Here is a 14727-nt window from a genome sequence, read left to right on the forward strand (position 1 = left end):
GCTGTGTACTCCCACCAGATAGAGCCCACACAAGACTCACTTGGTTGATGTTGAGCTTGTGGTTTTCTTTTTAAGGCTGGGAGATAGAATAGTAAGACTAAATCCTGATATACATTTGTCTGGTGCACTTTTCCACTCCTACTTGAAGATGCTATGCCTCCAATTCGGTATTTTTTCTCTCACTATTCTAAACTGGCTCTCAGACAAAAAAAATACTAGTATGCAACGTAGTGAAAACAAGTCTATAAAAGGCAAGTTAACAGATTAAAAAAATCTTTAGATAGTGGCCCTAGGCTTTTGTTTCCTGAAAGGCAACACAATACAGGAGCTAATATTCCTGGTATGATACACCTGCAGGTCTTTGCAAAGTATAGCACCCTTCCCCAGGATCTTCTCAGTATGCACTTCTTCCACCTCGGGAGCCTGACCTGATGAGTAGCTCTTGACTGCATCTTACTCTGAAGGTCAAATTCTGCTCTCATTGGAGTGAATAGCCTCTTCCACATAACCCTGACAGAACATTCCAACTCCATGTTGTTGTCACCTTTGCCATGGTTGTCTATCACCTTCAAATTCTACTTTATACAACATATTAGAAATCTCTCTCTCTCTCTCTCTCTCTCTCTCTCTCTCTCTCTCTCTCTCGTCTTATACCCCACTCCTTTTCTTTTTTTCTATGGCTTTTCAAACATTTCATTTTTTATAGATAATTTAAATACTTTCTGGGTGTATTTCTAATTCTTTGGTTTATACTCTTATTGTTATGTGTTAAGCATAAAGTAGATTTTATATTTGTGAATTAAATTGAGAAGCTTTGTTTCTGACTTTTTTGATACACAACAGGAAAAATGTTAACTTTTGCTATTCTAATGTTTTTCACTAGATTTTTTTTTATTCCATATACTCCAAATACAGTTAGTAAAAAGGCACCAATATTGCTGGCTTAAGGGAAAATGTTCTTAAATATTACTCTGCAAATACTAGAATTTTAAACAAAGAAGTAATTATTTCTCATTTTATAATATTAACACTTTAAAAATTATATTTTTCTTACAACTTACAGAATTTTGTCCACAGTTGCACCAAATAGTGCAAAAAAAAACAACAAAAAAAAACAAAAAGGAAATTTTTGTCCTTCTGTGACCAAAGTGCTGGCATCACATGTTTGGTGGGATGAACTACTTTATGTTTGAGAACTAAAAAGCTAATTAGCAAAGATTTGGTGCCAAGATGTGCCTGGTGACTGTCAAACATCTGGTGCTGATCCTTCAGGCTATGTCCCTATGAGGTCCCAGAATTTAAACTGAAACAACCAAGATTGATATCCAGGATGGTTTCATCTAGGACTAGTAAATTCTACCTTTTGCATTCCATGATACCTTTGAAGGAAATTCTGAGTAATCAGGCAGAAGGAATAGCAAAGATAGCTACAGACTGGCCTGTTGTTTCTGACAATTCTATCTTTCAACCCAAGGCCATGTCCAGCAGCTCATCCCTCATCTAGTTGGGGTAGCATGAAGTACAGTTTTTACTTTCTGTTTGGAAGGAACATACAGTCATCTCAGCGGTGGAGACTTTACTGGATGGAGGACAAAAATGCATGTGTTCTTAAGCTCTTTCTGCTTAAATAAGTAACTGTTTTAGTGTTTGTACTTTTAAGTCAAGAGTTACTTAGCTTCAAATAATCTTATCAATTATTTTGTTCTCACATAAACTGCGCAGTTTTAGTATTAAGAAAACAAATTCACAAAGCATTTTTTGTTTATGGCTTAGTATTGGGTGGAGTAAAAAGCCAAAGGAACCCCACAGTAAAGGAATTGTTACTGTAAATGACAGTGTGAAAAAAAACTAAAAATTTGTGGCTGGAAAGAAAGCTCAGTTATTAGGAGCACTTGCTGCTCTTGCAGAGAGGATCCAGGTTTGGTTCCAAATGCCCACATTGGGTGGATCACAACAACTCATAGCTCCAGTTCTAGGGGATCTGGCACCCTCTTCTGTCTTCAGAGGGTACTATGTATGTACCATGTATATACCATGTATGTACCATGCACATACATACATGCAGCCATTCACACATACACATAAAAAAGCAGTATTTTTAATGGCTGCTATGGAAACCAGTGTGGAGGTTCCTGAAAAAGCTGAAAATTGATTTACCCCAAGATCCTGCTATACCACTCTTGTGCATATACCCAAAAGACTTTACATCTTACCCATCTTTATATTTTATAAAATATACATATGTATGATAACACTTGCTCATCCATGTTCATTGCTAATCTGTTCATAATAGCAAGTCATTAGATAGTCTAGATAGCCACCAAATTGAAATAATAAAAATGTGGCACAATGGAAAAACGAAATTATGAAATTTTCAGAGAAATGAATGGAACTAGAATCAATCATCCAGAGTAAGGTAGCCCAGATCACAAAAGACAAATATAGCATGTTTTCTCTAATATGTAAATGTTAGCTTTTTTTTTTTTTTTTTTTGGTTTTTCGAGACAGGGTTTCTCTGTGTAGCTTTGCGCCTCTCCTGGGACTCACTTGGTAGTCCAGGCTGGCCTCGAACTCACAAAGATCCTCCTGGCTCTGCCTCCCGAGTGCTGGGATTAAAGGCATGCGCCACCACCGCCCGGCTAAATGTTAGCTTTTAAGCTTTCAATATGTGTGCTTCAATCCAAATAACTACAAAGGGTAGGTACATGGTAAATGATGGGGCGGTGGGCGGGGGGGGGTGCAGAGGGGAGGGAATTTTCCAAGTTAGAGAAAATAGAATATGGTATTATAAAGATTTAAAGTGGAAACTAGAATAGAAGGATTAAATGGTGAAGGGGGTGGGAAAGTATGATAAAGGAGGGACCATTGGAGAGCTATCTAACACAAAGGTCTTTTGAAAAACCATATGGGAACCTACTGCAGTAGATGTTTCCTAATATATACATATGTGATAGGAATTTAAGTGAAGTTTTCATACAATGGGGGAGACTATGTCCCAACTAGACATTTTTTTTTTTTTTTTTTTTTTTTTTGGTTTTTTCGAGACAGGGTTTCTCTGTGTAGCTTTGCGCCTTTTCCTGGAACTCACTTGGTAGCCCAGGCTGGCCTCGAACTCACAGAGATCCGCCTGGCTCTGCCTCCCGAGTGCTGGGATTAAAGGCGTGCGCCACCACCGCCCGGCCCAACTAGACATTTTATGCCACCAAGTAAAACATCCAGTGCTAGAAATGGAATACATCCTGTTGAATTGCTGGCCAGAGTAGTCACAGGTCCTCTCAAACATCATAGGATATTGCCAAAATACCTGGTGGTGTGAGGCCACTTACTTATATAACATCGGACATGGAGAAGTCAAAATGGTGCCCAAATATAAGTTTCACCCCTACTGAGAAGCATTCATGATTCTGGAAGGTATTCTGTACACTACCAGAGGAGAAAAGCAATCATCAATATCGCCCAGCTACCAAACTCTGACCTACAACCTTGACCTGCCTGCAAGATACACAGGTTAGCCCTAAATGGGATGTCTCAATCAAATTCCTTCCCTCAGGGCTTAGAGAACCCTGTGGAAGAGGAGGCAGGAAAGGGGTAAAAGCCACAGGGGATAGAGAGTACCAAGAAAACAAAGCCCTCTAAATCAACATGAGTAAAGCTCATAACAACCCACATAAACTGAGGCAGCATGTGCAAAGACTTGCACAGGTCTGCATCAGGTCCTCTGGATATTATAGGCATTCAGTTTATTTTTATATGGGATTACTAAATGTGCTAATGAGTGGGTCTCTGATTCTTGTGCCTTCTCTTGGGCTCTTTTTCTTGATTATTCTTTTTAATTGCGATGTGTCAGTTTTTGTTTTATCATTATATTACATTCTATTATATTATCACTTAGAAGCCTACCTGTTTTGTAATGGGACAGAACGGGAGTGGGTCCAGATAGGAGAGGAGGTGGGGAGGAACTAGGAGGAACAGAAAGAGGAGGAACTCTAATCAGGATATATTATGTGAGAAATTTTAATAAAAGGAAAGAAAAAATGAAGAAATAAGAAAAAGCAAAATTAAAAAGCTTTAAAATAAAATAATCATATAACAATTAATATTTATTACACAATATTTCTTAATCCATATTCTATTTACTTATATAATATAGTATATACATACATATACATACACATTATAAATATTCCAATATAATTTGAAGTTACAGTTTAGCAAATGTTCTCCACAGATGAAAAATACCTGAAAATTTCTCAAGTTCACTAGCATGCAGTTAACAAACCTGGACTCAATTTCTAGTCTGGGTTTAGCATAGCTTTTGTGAGTTCTCACTCCACATAGGGTTGTATATTTGAATTTTGGGATTGTTTATGAGTTGAAACAAGCTTAAGAAGTACTTGTCTGTGATATACAATCTTCCAGAGCTCCCAGCCCAAGGTGGACTTTATATTTTATAATTCATCTTTCTTCTCATCACTCCTAATACTACAAGATAAATGAGAACCCATATTCCATTTTTTGAAAACACAAATCCAGAATAATAATAATTCTGAGTAAATGTATAATATTTGTGAATAAAATAGCATTCATTTGCAAAACTATCATCTACATATACAAGGCCAGATAACATGAAACTATCAATAGCTCTCAAAGTCATTTTGTTCTGCCTTTTCTCTAGAAAGGAAATCGATACATTATAAAATTTCATAATGGGATACATCTAGTAAGGGAAGCAAATGAAAGGTTTTGTTTTGTTTTGTTTTTTTCTCTGACAGTACAAATGTCCTAAGCCTGAATTACAGTACAATTTCTTCCATTGAGTTTGGAACCAGTAGCCACTATGGGAATAGAAAGAAACAGAGTGCTAGGGAGGTCCACAATGATGACTCCACCATAGACTACTGGAAATGGTTGAGAGGGTGCCTGAGCTGACCTACTCTGGTGATCAGATGGTTGAATACCCTAACTGTTATGATAGAACCCTCATCCAGTGACTGATGGAAGCAGATGCAGAGATCCACAGCCGGGTCCCAGGTGGAGCTCTAGGAGTACAATCAACGAGAGAGGAGGGATTATATGAGCAACAGATATCGAGACCATGATTGGAAAAAGTACAGAGACAAGTAGCCAAACTAGTGGAAACACATGAACTGTGGACCAATAGCTGAGGAGTCCCCATTGTACTGGATTAGGCCCTCTGGATGAGTGAGACAGTTGTTTAGCTTGAACTGTTTAGGGGGGCCCCAGGCAGTGGGACTGGGACTTGATTCTAGTACATGAGCTGGCTTTTTGAAACCTAGGGCCTATGGTGGGACACTGCACAGCCTTGGAGCAGGGAGAAGGGGTTTGTACCTACCTCAATTGAATGTACCAGGCTGGGCTGACTCCCCATGGGAGACCTTGCCTTGAAGGATGTGGGAATGGGGGGTGGGTTGGAAGGGAAGGCTGAGGAGTGGAAGGAGGAGTGGGACAGGATAATCTTGTGGTTGATATGTAAAATGAATACAAAATCTCTTAATAAAAAACAATTACAATAGTGAACTAGATCAATTGTTTGTAGAAGGGGTGTGATATTTCCTATCATATTTTTAGTTAAAGGGAAAGGAAGCATCATGATGAAGATCCCATAAGTGTGGCTCTATAAGTAAATGTCCCTGAAAATAGGATCCAGTGAAAGAGCAATTGGCATCTACTGCCAGACCCAGAGTCTTCCTAAAAGGCCTACAAAAGAAGGTTGCCATTAATTTTTCAACACTTTCAGAGACATAATAGCTAAATAGTAAATCTTAACATGTCCTATTGAATTTCATATTAGATCATCAAATGCTGATACGTGGAGACATTCCCACAAAAGAAGCTAAATAAATATTCCAGAAAAGGGTGCCATATGAATAGTACCCTATTTTCTCCCTTGTTTCTTTTGTATGAGGCTAGCAATCTCATCTCAGTAGAAGTTCAAGTCCCACCTTGTAATGGAAGGACTGAAAGAGCCACCAACACCAAAAGATAGTCTCATAGAATTCTGACCCTGCTGTCTTTCCTTAGAAAAGCCCAAATGCTCATGGCTAGATGTGGTTCCTTATATTTCTCACACTGAGATTCCAGAAAGATGATGACCTCGGTCTGAGAGTGGCCTTAGGGTGATATACAATGTTCAGGTATGATTAGCAGAAAATATGAGGACCTATAGTGAAAATAAACAGTCCACTCAGACAAAATGGAGTATGCAGTACCTAAAAGTTTCAGTCAAACTGGGAAAAGCTCTCAGTAAGAAGTGTACCTTCCTCTTTATGAACAGGTGAGGGCCTTTTGATAATTAGAGTAGACACACTGAAAGTAGAAAACTAGCTCCTAACAGGAGTCAAGTAAATGACCGTGAGGATGACAGGGCATACCTAAAATAACTGCTGTCAGATAATGGTGTTAGCCACTGACAAACCAGGGAACATTGGCATAATGGGTTTTTCTCAACATTTTATGGCCTCTCAAAGAGGTCAAGTGTTTAGCCTAAGGGGACAGTATCATTTATTTTATTTAAATATGTGGTATTGTTAGACCCCAAAATATAGGGTCTCAAGTGGGCGCCTCAAGAACCCAGACTCTGGTCCAGTTGATGCAACAGCATGAGGTTTTTATTGAAGCGACTGTACAGATGGGTTACTCTTGTCCTGAGAGAAAGAGTCACACCTTACTGCAGTCACATGGGGGCTTTTAAAGGAAAAACCCACAAAAGCCATAAGATTATAATTTCGTTTCACAAGATCATGGTCTGATCACAGAGTGGGTACAGTCATATCCGCATGTACATTCTTCCTGAAACCTCAAGGAGGGTATCAGGGCGGGAGTGGAGTTTACACAAAGGTCACACATCTCTTAACAGAGATCTCTTTACATTGTTACAGGGGTGGTTGAATAATGGCTGAGTCAGGTTGCCCTTGGAACTAGTTTTCTTTTTAGTTCCTTATTCTCCTGGGGATTGGGGGGTATAAGCCTGAAGGGTTAGGGTCTTTCATTATGTGTGAGTGCATACGTGCATGCATGCACATGTGTGTGTGTGTGTGTGTGTGTGTGTGTATGGGTTTATATGTATTTGAGTGTTTGTACATGTGTATTTTGAGAGCCAAGGTTAACATCAAGAGACTTCTTCTATCACTTCCCACCTTATTCACTAAAGCCAGGTGTATTTTCTTTAATTTTGCCAAATACAAATACACTACATATTAAAACTGTAATTCCTACTTGATAACTGTTCTATTATATGTAATTTTACTATGTTAAAGTTAAAACCTTCCTTTTTGATTAGACAGAAAAAGGGAAGTGCTGTGGAATGTCGCTCTGTATGCTGTGAATGTGTATTGCTCTGATTGGTTGATAAATAAAATGCTGATAGGCCAACAGCCAGGCAGGAAGTATAAGCAGGGAAAGCAGACAAGGAGAATTCTGGGAAGAGGAAGGCTGATTCAGGAATCACCAGTCAGACATAGAGGAAGCAAGATGTCAAGACAGAACTGAGAAAAGGTACCAAGCCACATGGATAAACATAGATAAAAAATATGGGTTAATTTAAATGCAAGAGCTAGTTAGTAATAAGCCTGAGCTAATGGCCAAGCCATTATAATTAATATAAGCCTCTGTGTGTTTACTTGGTGAACACGAGTGGGAGAGATTTGTCTGGACCACTGGCCAGCTGGAACACAGGAAAACTTTCAACTACATTTGGTGTCCAACTTTTGGGGCACGGATTTACGAAAAAGCCGCTTGCCTGTGACCTTGCATTCCCCAACTCAGGCCCAAGCTGCACTCAGTTGGTTGTGGTGGTACATGCCGGTAGGATTTGCTGAAGGAGGCAGGAGCAGGAGGGTCCCAAGTTCTAGGCTAGCCTGGGAGGCTTGCTGAGGAGAAGCTGCAGCCAGGGCCAGACTGGGCCACAAATGGTGGTGGTTGGACCATGGAGGCAGCAGCTGCTGCTCCATATTGCTGGCTGTTTATCATCATGTGGATGGCAGCATCAACACTGTTACCAGGGATGAAAGGTTTACCACCGTTTGTTCAGAGAACGATTGCCAGGACCATTGTGTTACAAGAAAGCACTGGCAAAGGTCAATTTGGAGAAGTTTGGCAAGGCAAGTGGCGCGGAGAAGTTGCTGTGAAGATATTCTCTTTTAGGGAAGAATGTTTGTGGTTCTGAGAGGCAGGGACTTATCAGACTGTGATGTTATACCATTAAAACATCCTAGAAATTATAGCAGCAGACCACAAATACAATGGCACAGGAACTCAGCTGTGGCTGGTGTTGGATTACCATGAGCATGGATCCCTTTTTGATTACTTGAATAAATAAACACTGTTACAGTGGAAGGGTTGATCAAACTCCTCTGTCCAGGGTAAGCGGTCTTGCCCATCTTCACATGGAGATGGTTGGTACACAAGGAAAGCCAGGCATTGCTCACAGAGATTTGAAATCAAAGATTATCTTGGTGAAGAAGAATGGAACCTGTCGTACTGCAAATTTGGGGCTGGCTGTGAGACACGATTCTGCACAGATACAATTGATATTGCTCCAAACCACAGAGGCAGCACACACACACACACACAAAATTTCTGCAGGGAACCATGGCCATGCCTAACAGTGACTTTGAAATCTTAAAAAAGATGACAGGATCCCACAATGAAAATTCCACATGGACTATGATAAAGCCATTAACCTGATTAATACCACCCACGATGGGCTTTGTGTTACAAACTGCTCATGACAATTTCAAGATGGCTAGCTGAGATGATCCAGCCTGACAGACTACTCGAACAAGGACTTGAGATAAGCCTTCCACTTTTGCATTATGCAGAGACTGGACAACAAATGATATAGCTACCTCTTACAAGACTTGACATTTAACTCAAAATTTATCTTTTCAGGATACCCTAAAGATGCCTTCACCTCCAAACGGTAGGGAATAATTTTAAGAACATGATGCCAACATTCCCAAGAGGTGGGGTGGGTATTTTTTGGTTGTTTAATGAGTTATGGACATTGTCATTGTTTATGATGGTTGGTTACAAGTTGTGAATTGTTAATGGTCAGAAAAAAAAGCTAAATAAATGAGATTAGACACAGGGTTCTTGTTTTAAAAAAAAAAGAATAAAAGAGGATATAGAAAAGAGTAGATTATTGAATCTACTCTGAAAAAAAAAAAAGGTAAGATATAGAAAATATAATATAAAAGGTAGATTTTTGAATCTACTCAGAAAAGAAAAAAAGAGAGAATATGGATATAAGATAAAAAGGTAGATTATTGAATCTACTTTTAAAAAGGAACTACTTGTTTCAAATAGGATCAGTAATGAAAATTTTTGTCTGAGTTTGTCAAATGTTAATGGAATGGACATTGTTAATGTAATTCTTGACTGTAAATATTGTATATACTTATTGGATATAGTTTTTCTTGTATTAGTTATAAGCCATTTTTAATTTTAGACAAAAAAGGGGTAAATGTGGTTGATATATTATGCACCCCAATGAACTTATCTGGGGGTCAGAGAACAGAACAGCCATAATATTAAACACAGACACCTTATCTGACCAAATTGTCCTGTCATAAAGATAATTATAGAGAACAGACTCTAAGTTTTTATTCAAATGTGGAACAAATATTTAACTATGGGACTTATTTTTCTCATCAGAATTACATAGTATGTGGAAGAAGTCATCCTTCTATCAATATATAGGAATAATGTTACCTGACAAATGAGGAATATATTGCTAAGGTTGCGGAACAAGTCCCAAAGCTGTTATGGGTGAGGGGAAACAATGACATTACATAAGAGATTTACAGTAAGAAGCAGTCATCTATTCAAAAGGCAGTAATCCTCATCATCCTGCATATGAGTTTGTCCTCCATCAGATATGTACATTTCTGGTGGGTTGGCCTTCTAAATATCAGCTGTAATCTACTGCATAATCTTGTGGACTCCATCATGGCCCTATAACAAAAGAGCAGAATTTCTCTATCCCTCTCCATATTTCTATTTCTCTATTTTCCCCTTCTCCTTCTCTCCCTCCTTTTCCCTGTATCTTCCTCTAGTTTTCCCTGCCTCTCCCCTCTCCCCTCATCTCCTTCCTTCCTCCTCTCCTCATTTCCTGTGGTTGACATATTGTGCACCCCAATAAACTTATCTGGGGGTCATAGAGCAGAACAGCCACTATATTAAACATAGAGGTTAGGCAGTGGTAGCACACACCTTTAATCCTAGCATTCTGGAGGCAGAGATCCATTCGTATCTCTGTGAGTTCAAGGCTACGGTGGAAATAGCCAGGCATGGTGACACACATCTTTAATCCCAGCACTTGAGAGCTCATGTCTTGCATAGGAAAGACACATGACTTTAATACCAGGAAGTGATGGCAGGAAGTAGAAAGGTATATAAAGCAGGAGGACCAGGAACTAGAGGCTTTTAAGCATTTAGGCTTTTAGCAGCAGTTCAGCTGAGATCTACCTGGAGGAGGACTCAGAGGCTTCCAATTTGAGGAAACAGGATCTGCTGAGAAGTTGGCAAGGTGAGGTTGGCTGTGGCTCATTCTGCTTCTCTGATCTTTCAGCATTCACCCTAATACCCGGATCCTGAGTTTTGTTTTGTTTTGTTTTGTTTTTTTAATTTAATAAGACCTTTTAAGATTCATGTTACAGTCTACACAGTGAGTTCCAGAACAGGCTCTAAAACTACACAGAGAAACCCTGTCTTGAAAAACAAAACAACAACAACAAAAAAAACAAAAAACAACTAAAAATGCTACTTGGCCCCATGGGTGCTCAAGCCACATCACACAAGCAAGACATTTTATCCTCATTTATGTTTTGGGGGCACATCTTAGACATCATCTACTGCTCACAGGCCCAATATGTTTCACAGAGCTTTGATCCATCACTACTGTTCTTTCAGGTATTTCAAGTGCAACATCTAATATAGAGGCCAATAGTTCAGAAAAGAAAATATCAGGTTCTTTTTAAGCAGCACCTTCCATTCAGAGCTCAAGTAGAGATCCTGTTGTCAAGAATGAAGTAATTTCTATTGGAATTATACAAAATGAAAGAGTACTTTTAACAGTAGCATTACTAAAAGTTGTCACCAAAAATGTATAAGACCATTTTCTTAGGTTTTCAGAGAACAACTTATGAGCACATGGGCATGATCTCTGGCCTTGAATCAAAGAAAGTTGATAGCTGTGACCAATTTGATGCTGTGGAAAGTTAAAAATAAATCGAACCTCCCCCATAATGAAAGTTTGTGTATACTAAAACAATATTGCCTAAGAACTGGTGTTGCTCCTGCGTATAGTCTCTCATCAGTGAAAACTGTACCACAGAAAAGATCTGAAACCATTTGAATCAGATTTCAATATTTGCTTGGATACCAATGCCCTACAGTAAAAGCTGGAAATCTCTTCAGGATAGACATGAAGTAGCAAAAGTCCCCAGAACACAGGCAGGCACCCACCAGTTGTCTTCCATGTTATGAATTCTTGTGGGTTCCCAGTGCTCATGCTTTTATCAGCATGATGCAATGCCAATGGAAATGCCTAATGCCTGTGATAGCATCACAATTTTTAGTCACTTTTCTTCACTATGACAGACTACTTAATACAAGAATCTTTAAAAAGTAAGCATTTATTTGGGGTCAAAATTTCAGGGGCTATCAGTGAGTATTACCGTGACTACGAAGCATACAACCTGCTTTATCTCATTGGAAAATGTCTGTTTTTCCTGTTCCACAATCCTATACAAAACTCCTAACACCAATATCATGAGTATCAGGAAGGCACTTCTCAGAACTCAACTACTAATGACATTCTTCAACAATCATAGAGAGGCCTTAGGATTGACTTAAGCCTTTTCCATAGAAAAATGGACAGTGATATACATTTAACAAAGCCATAGATATCTAAAATTTGATGTTTCAAAAGGAAAGGCAGAGAGATTGTGTGTACCTAGTAGTTTGTATGCTATGTACAATTTTCATTTAAGATGAGCAAAAGGCCCAGGAAAGCTTGATTAGTTTGGAAATAGTTACCATGTATACACAGTTTAGACATAGAGAAAATGAATAACTCATTCACTCAGGTATCTTCAATGCAACTGAAGCATCATTCACTTCTAACTTTATTGCAATGATCATAATAGGACGTTGGAGACAGTGGGAGCCTGTGGTGGTATTGTGTTCCCCAAAATATTGTGTACTCTAATAAATTTATCTGGGGTCAGAGAACAGACAGCCACTAGATACAAAGGCTAGAAAATGGTGGCACTCACACCTTTAATCCTAGCATTCCAGAGATAGAAATCCCTCTGGATCTCTGTGAGTTCAAGGCCACACTGGAAGTAGCCAAGCATGGTGACACACACTTTAATCCCAGAAAGCCAGCCTTTAATCCCAGGGAGTGGTGGTAGAAAGCAGAAAGATATATAAGGCGTGAGGACCAGAAACAAGAAGATTTGGCTGGTTAAGCATGTGGCTGGTTAAGCTTCAGGCTTTCGAGCAGCACAGTTCAGCTGAGACCCATTGGGATGAGGACACAGAAGCTTCCAGTCTGAGGAAACAGGACCAGCTGAGGAATTGGCAAGGTGAGATAGCTGTGGCTTATTCTGTCTCTCTGATCTACCAGCATTTACCCCAATAACTGGCCTCAGGTTTGATTTTATTAGTAAGAACCTTTAAGATTCCTGCTACAGGAGCCTACATTAAAGCATCAGTTCTTAGACTCCAGATAAAGTTAAAGGATTAAGAAGTTGCTCCATGTGAGTCTTCCAGTAAGGATAGGGACACAATGGAGAGCAAATAATTCTTATGAGGGAAAGAGAAGTTGAGATCAGGAGTCAAGATAGAGGAGTCAGGAACTAAAAAATATGGAGAATTAGAAAGTCAGCCCACAGACAAGTGGAAAACAATATCTAGCTAGAATCCCAGCTTCCTATTAGTTAAGGGGAAAGCAATGCCTCATGCATAAGGTTATTTGGCAAAGTATATACATCCTTGGTGAAAAAGAACTATTGGTCCTAGTCTGAGAAAAATGTTTGGTTCTTCCAGGTCTTGAATTAAGAGCTTTGATTTGGTGTGACAGTGATTCTTCTGGTCTAGAAGGATAGCATTTGAGAATTATATTGAATTATTCTCCAAGTCTGAGAGTATAATTGCCAGGAGACATCTTGAAAGGAAGCCTACTGTGTGAACCTAAGTCACTGTAAGAACCTATATACATGGAATTCTTACAAATCAAGAATACTGGCAACATCCTGTCACAGTATCTGATGGGGGTAATGAAAACAAAGACAGTCATGGAAAGGGTAAGGCTCTAACACAGACTTGCCAAAAAATTTAAGAAATCAAGTATGTGGAGTCTGGAGGAGCACTGAGGTTAGTGAGTCATAGCCTCTATTGTAAAAAGACATACTGATACCCTGTACATTACCACTGAGGATAGGTCTGCATTCCTGGAGACAGATCAGAGTATCTCTATGTTGTCAGCATTCACAAGCCACAGTGTAAAACTCACTCCTTTTACTTCCCATACTGTCTAATGAATGAGCATAGACACCTTGGTTTGTATGTTTGACATGCTCATACTTGTGCAAATTAGAGGCTTCTTAATCTACTGGGACTCTACAAGCTTCAAAAGCCATACCTATGTCAGCAGTATACATACACTCTGGACTTCATCCATTTTTTACACATTCACTCAAGGCTTCCTCAGTTCCCCACAAAACATGAAATCCAAAATTAGCAAAGAGAGATTATTCACCACTAGATTTGGAAATGTATAAACAACAAATCATTTGCAAGTAGTGCCAAACCTCCAAACACAGAGGCAATAAACTCATAGGCAGAGACAAGTGGGATAACAGCATCCCGTATCTGCCCTCCAGCAGTCAAATCTCTATCAACAGGATTCAGCATGGAGGAAACCGTTGCTCCTATCTGCAGTGATGAAAGACAACTCCTGACTATGGCTGTTTACTGAAAGAGATAGAAGTTTGCTGTCCATCTCAACACCACCCTTAATACAAGAAAGAAATAATATATGAATATATGGATAGTATATAAAAGATAGAGAAAGAAATAGAGAGACAAATAGAGACCCTTGGAAACGTGACTAAGGTAAAGAAAGGGATGTTTTCAAACCACCTGGCAACAATGCATTCCACAAGAATGCATTATGCCTCTTTGCAAGTCAGGATGGGTGCTATGTGCCCCTACTTCCATATGTAGCCAGTGTTCTGTGGGCCTACTAGGAAATTTGATCTTAGGAGCCCTCAATGAACAAAGAATGCCCTATAAACTACCAAAACAGTATTCTCACCTATAAGACAGACTGTCTCAGGCAAGGTCGGCAAGAATTTTATGGTAACTAAGCTGACAAGTGGTCAGCTAAGCCTATTGATGATGATTACTACAACCCTAAGCTTCAGAGGTGAAGGGGGCATGTATTAACCATTTCCCCAAAGACAAAGTCCCATAGTTTTCAAGTTTCCCGAAAATGGGTTTATATTATTACAGGACATAAGGGATAAGTAACAAATCAAGTTTATAAATTCTACCTGAAGGGAAAAAAGAGTAATGTACAAACATGTCATTGAAAAAATATTTTCAAGAAGGTAAAATTTGCACAATATTCATGATTAACTTTAATAGTATTGTGTCACACTGAAAGAGACAGACTAAGATACATCAAGTTAAACAAAT

This window comes from Peromyscus maniculatus, chromosome X, assembly GCF_049852395.1.
Source record: "Peromyscus maniculatus bairdii isolate BWxNUB_F1_BW_parent chromosome X, HU_Pman_BW_mat_3.1, whole genome shotgun sequence".
Lineage (NCBI taxonomy): Eukaryota > Metazoa > Chordata > Mammalia > Rodentia > Cricetidae > Peromyscus > Peromyscus maniculatus.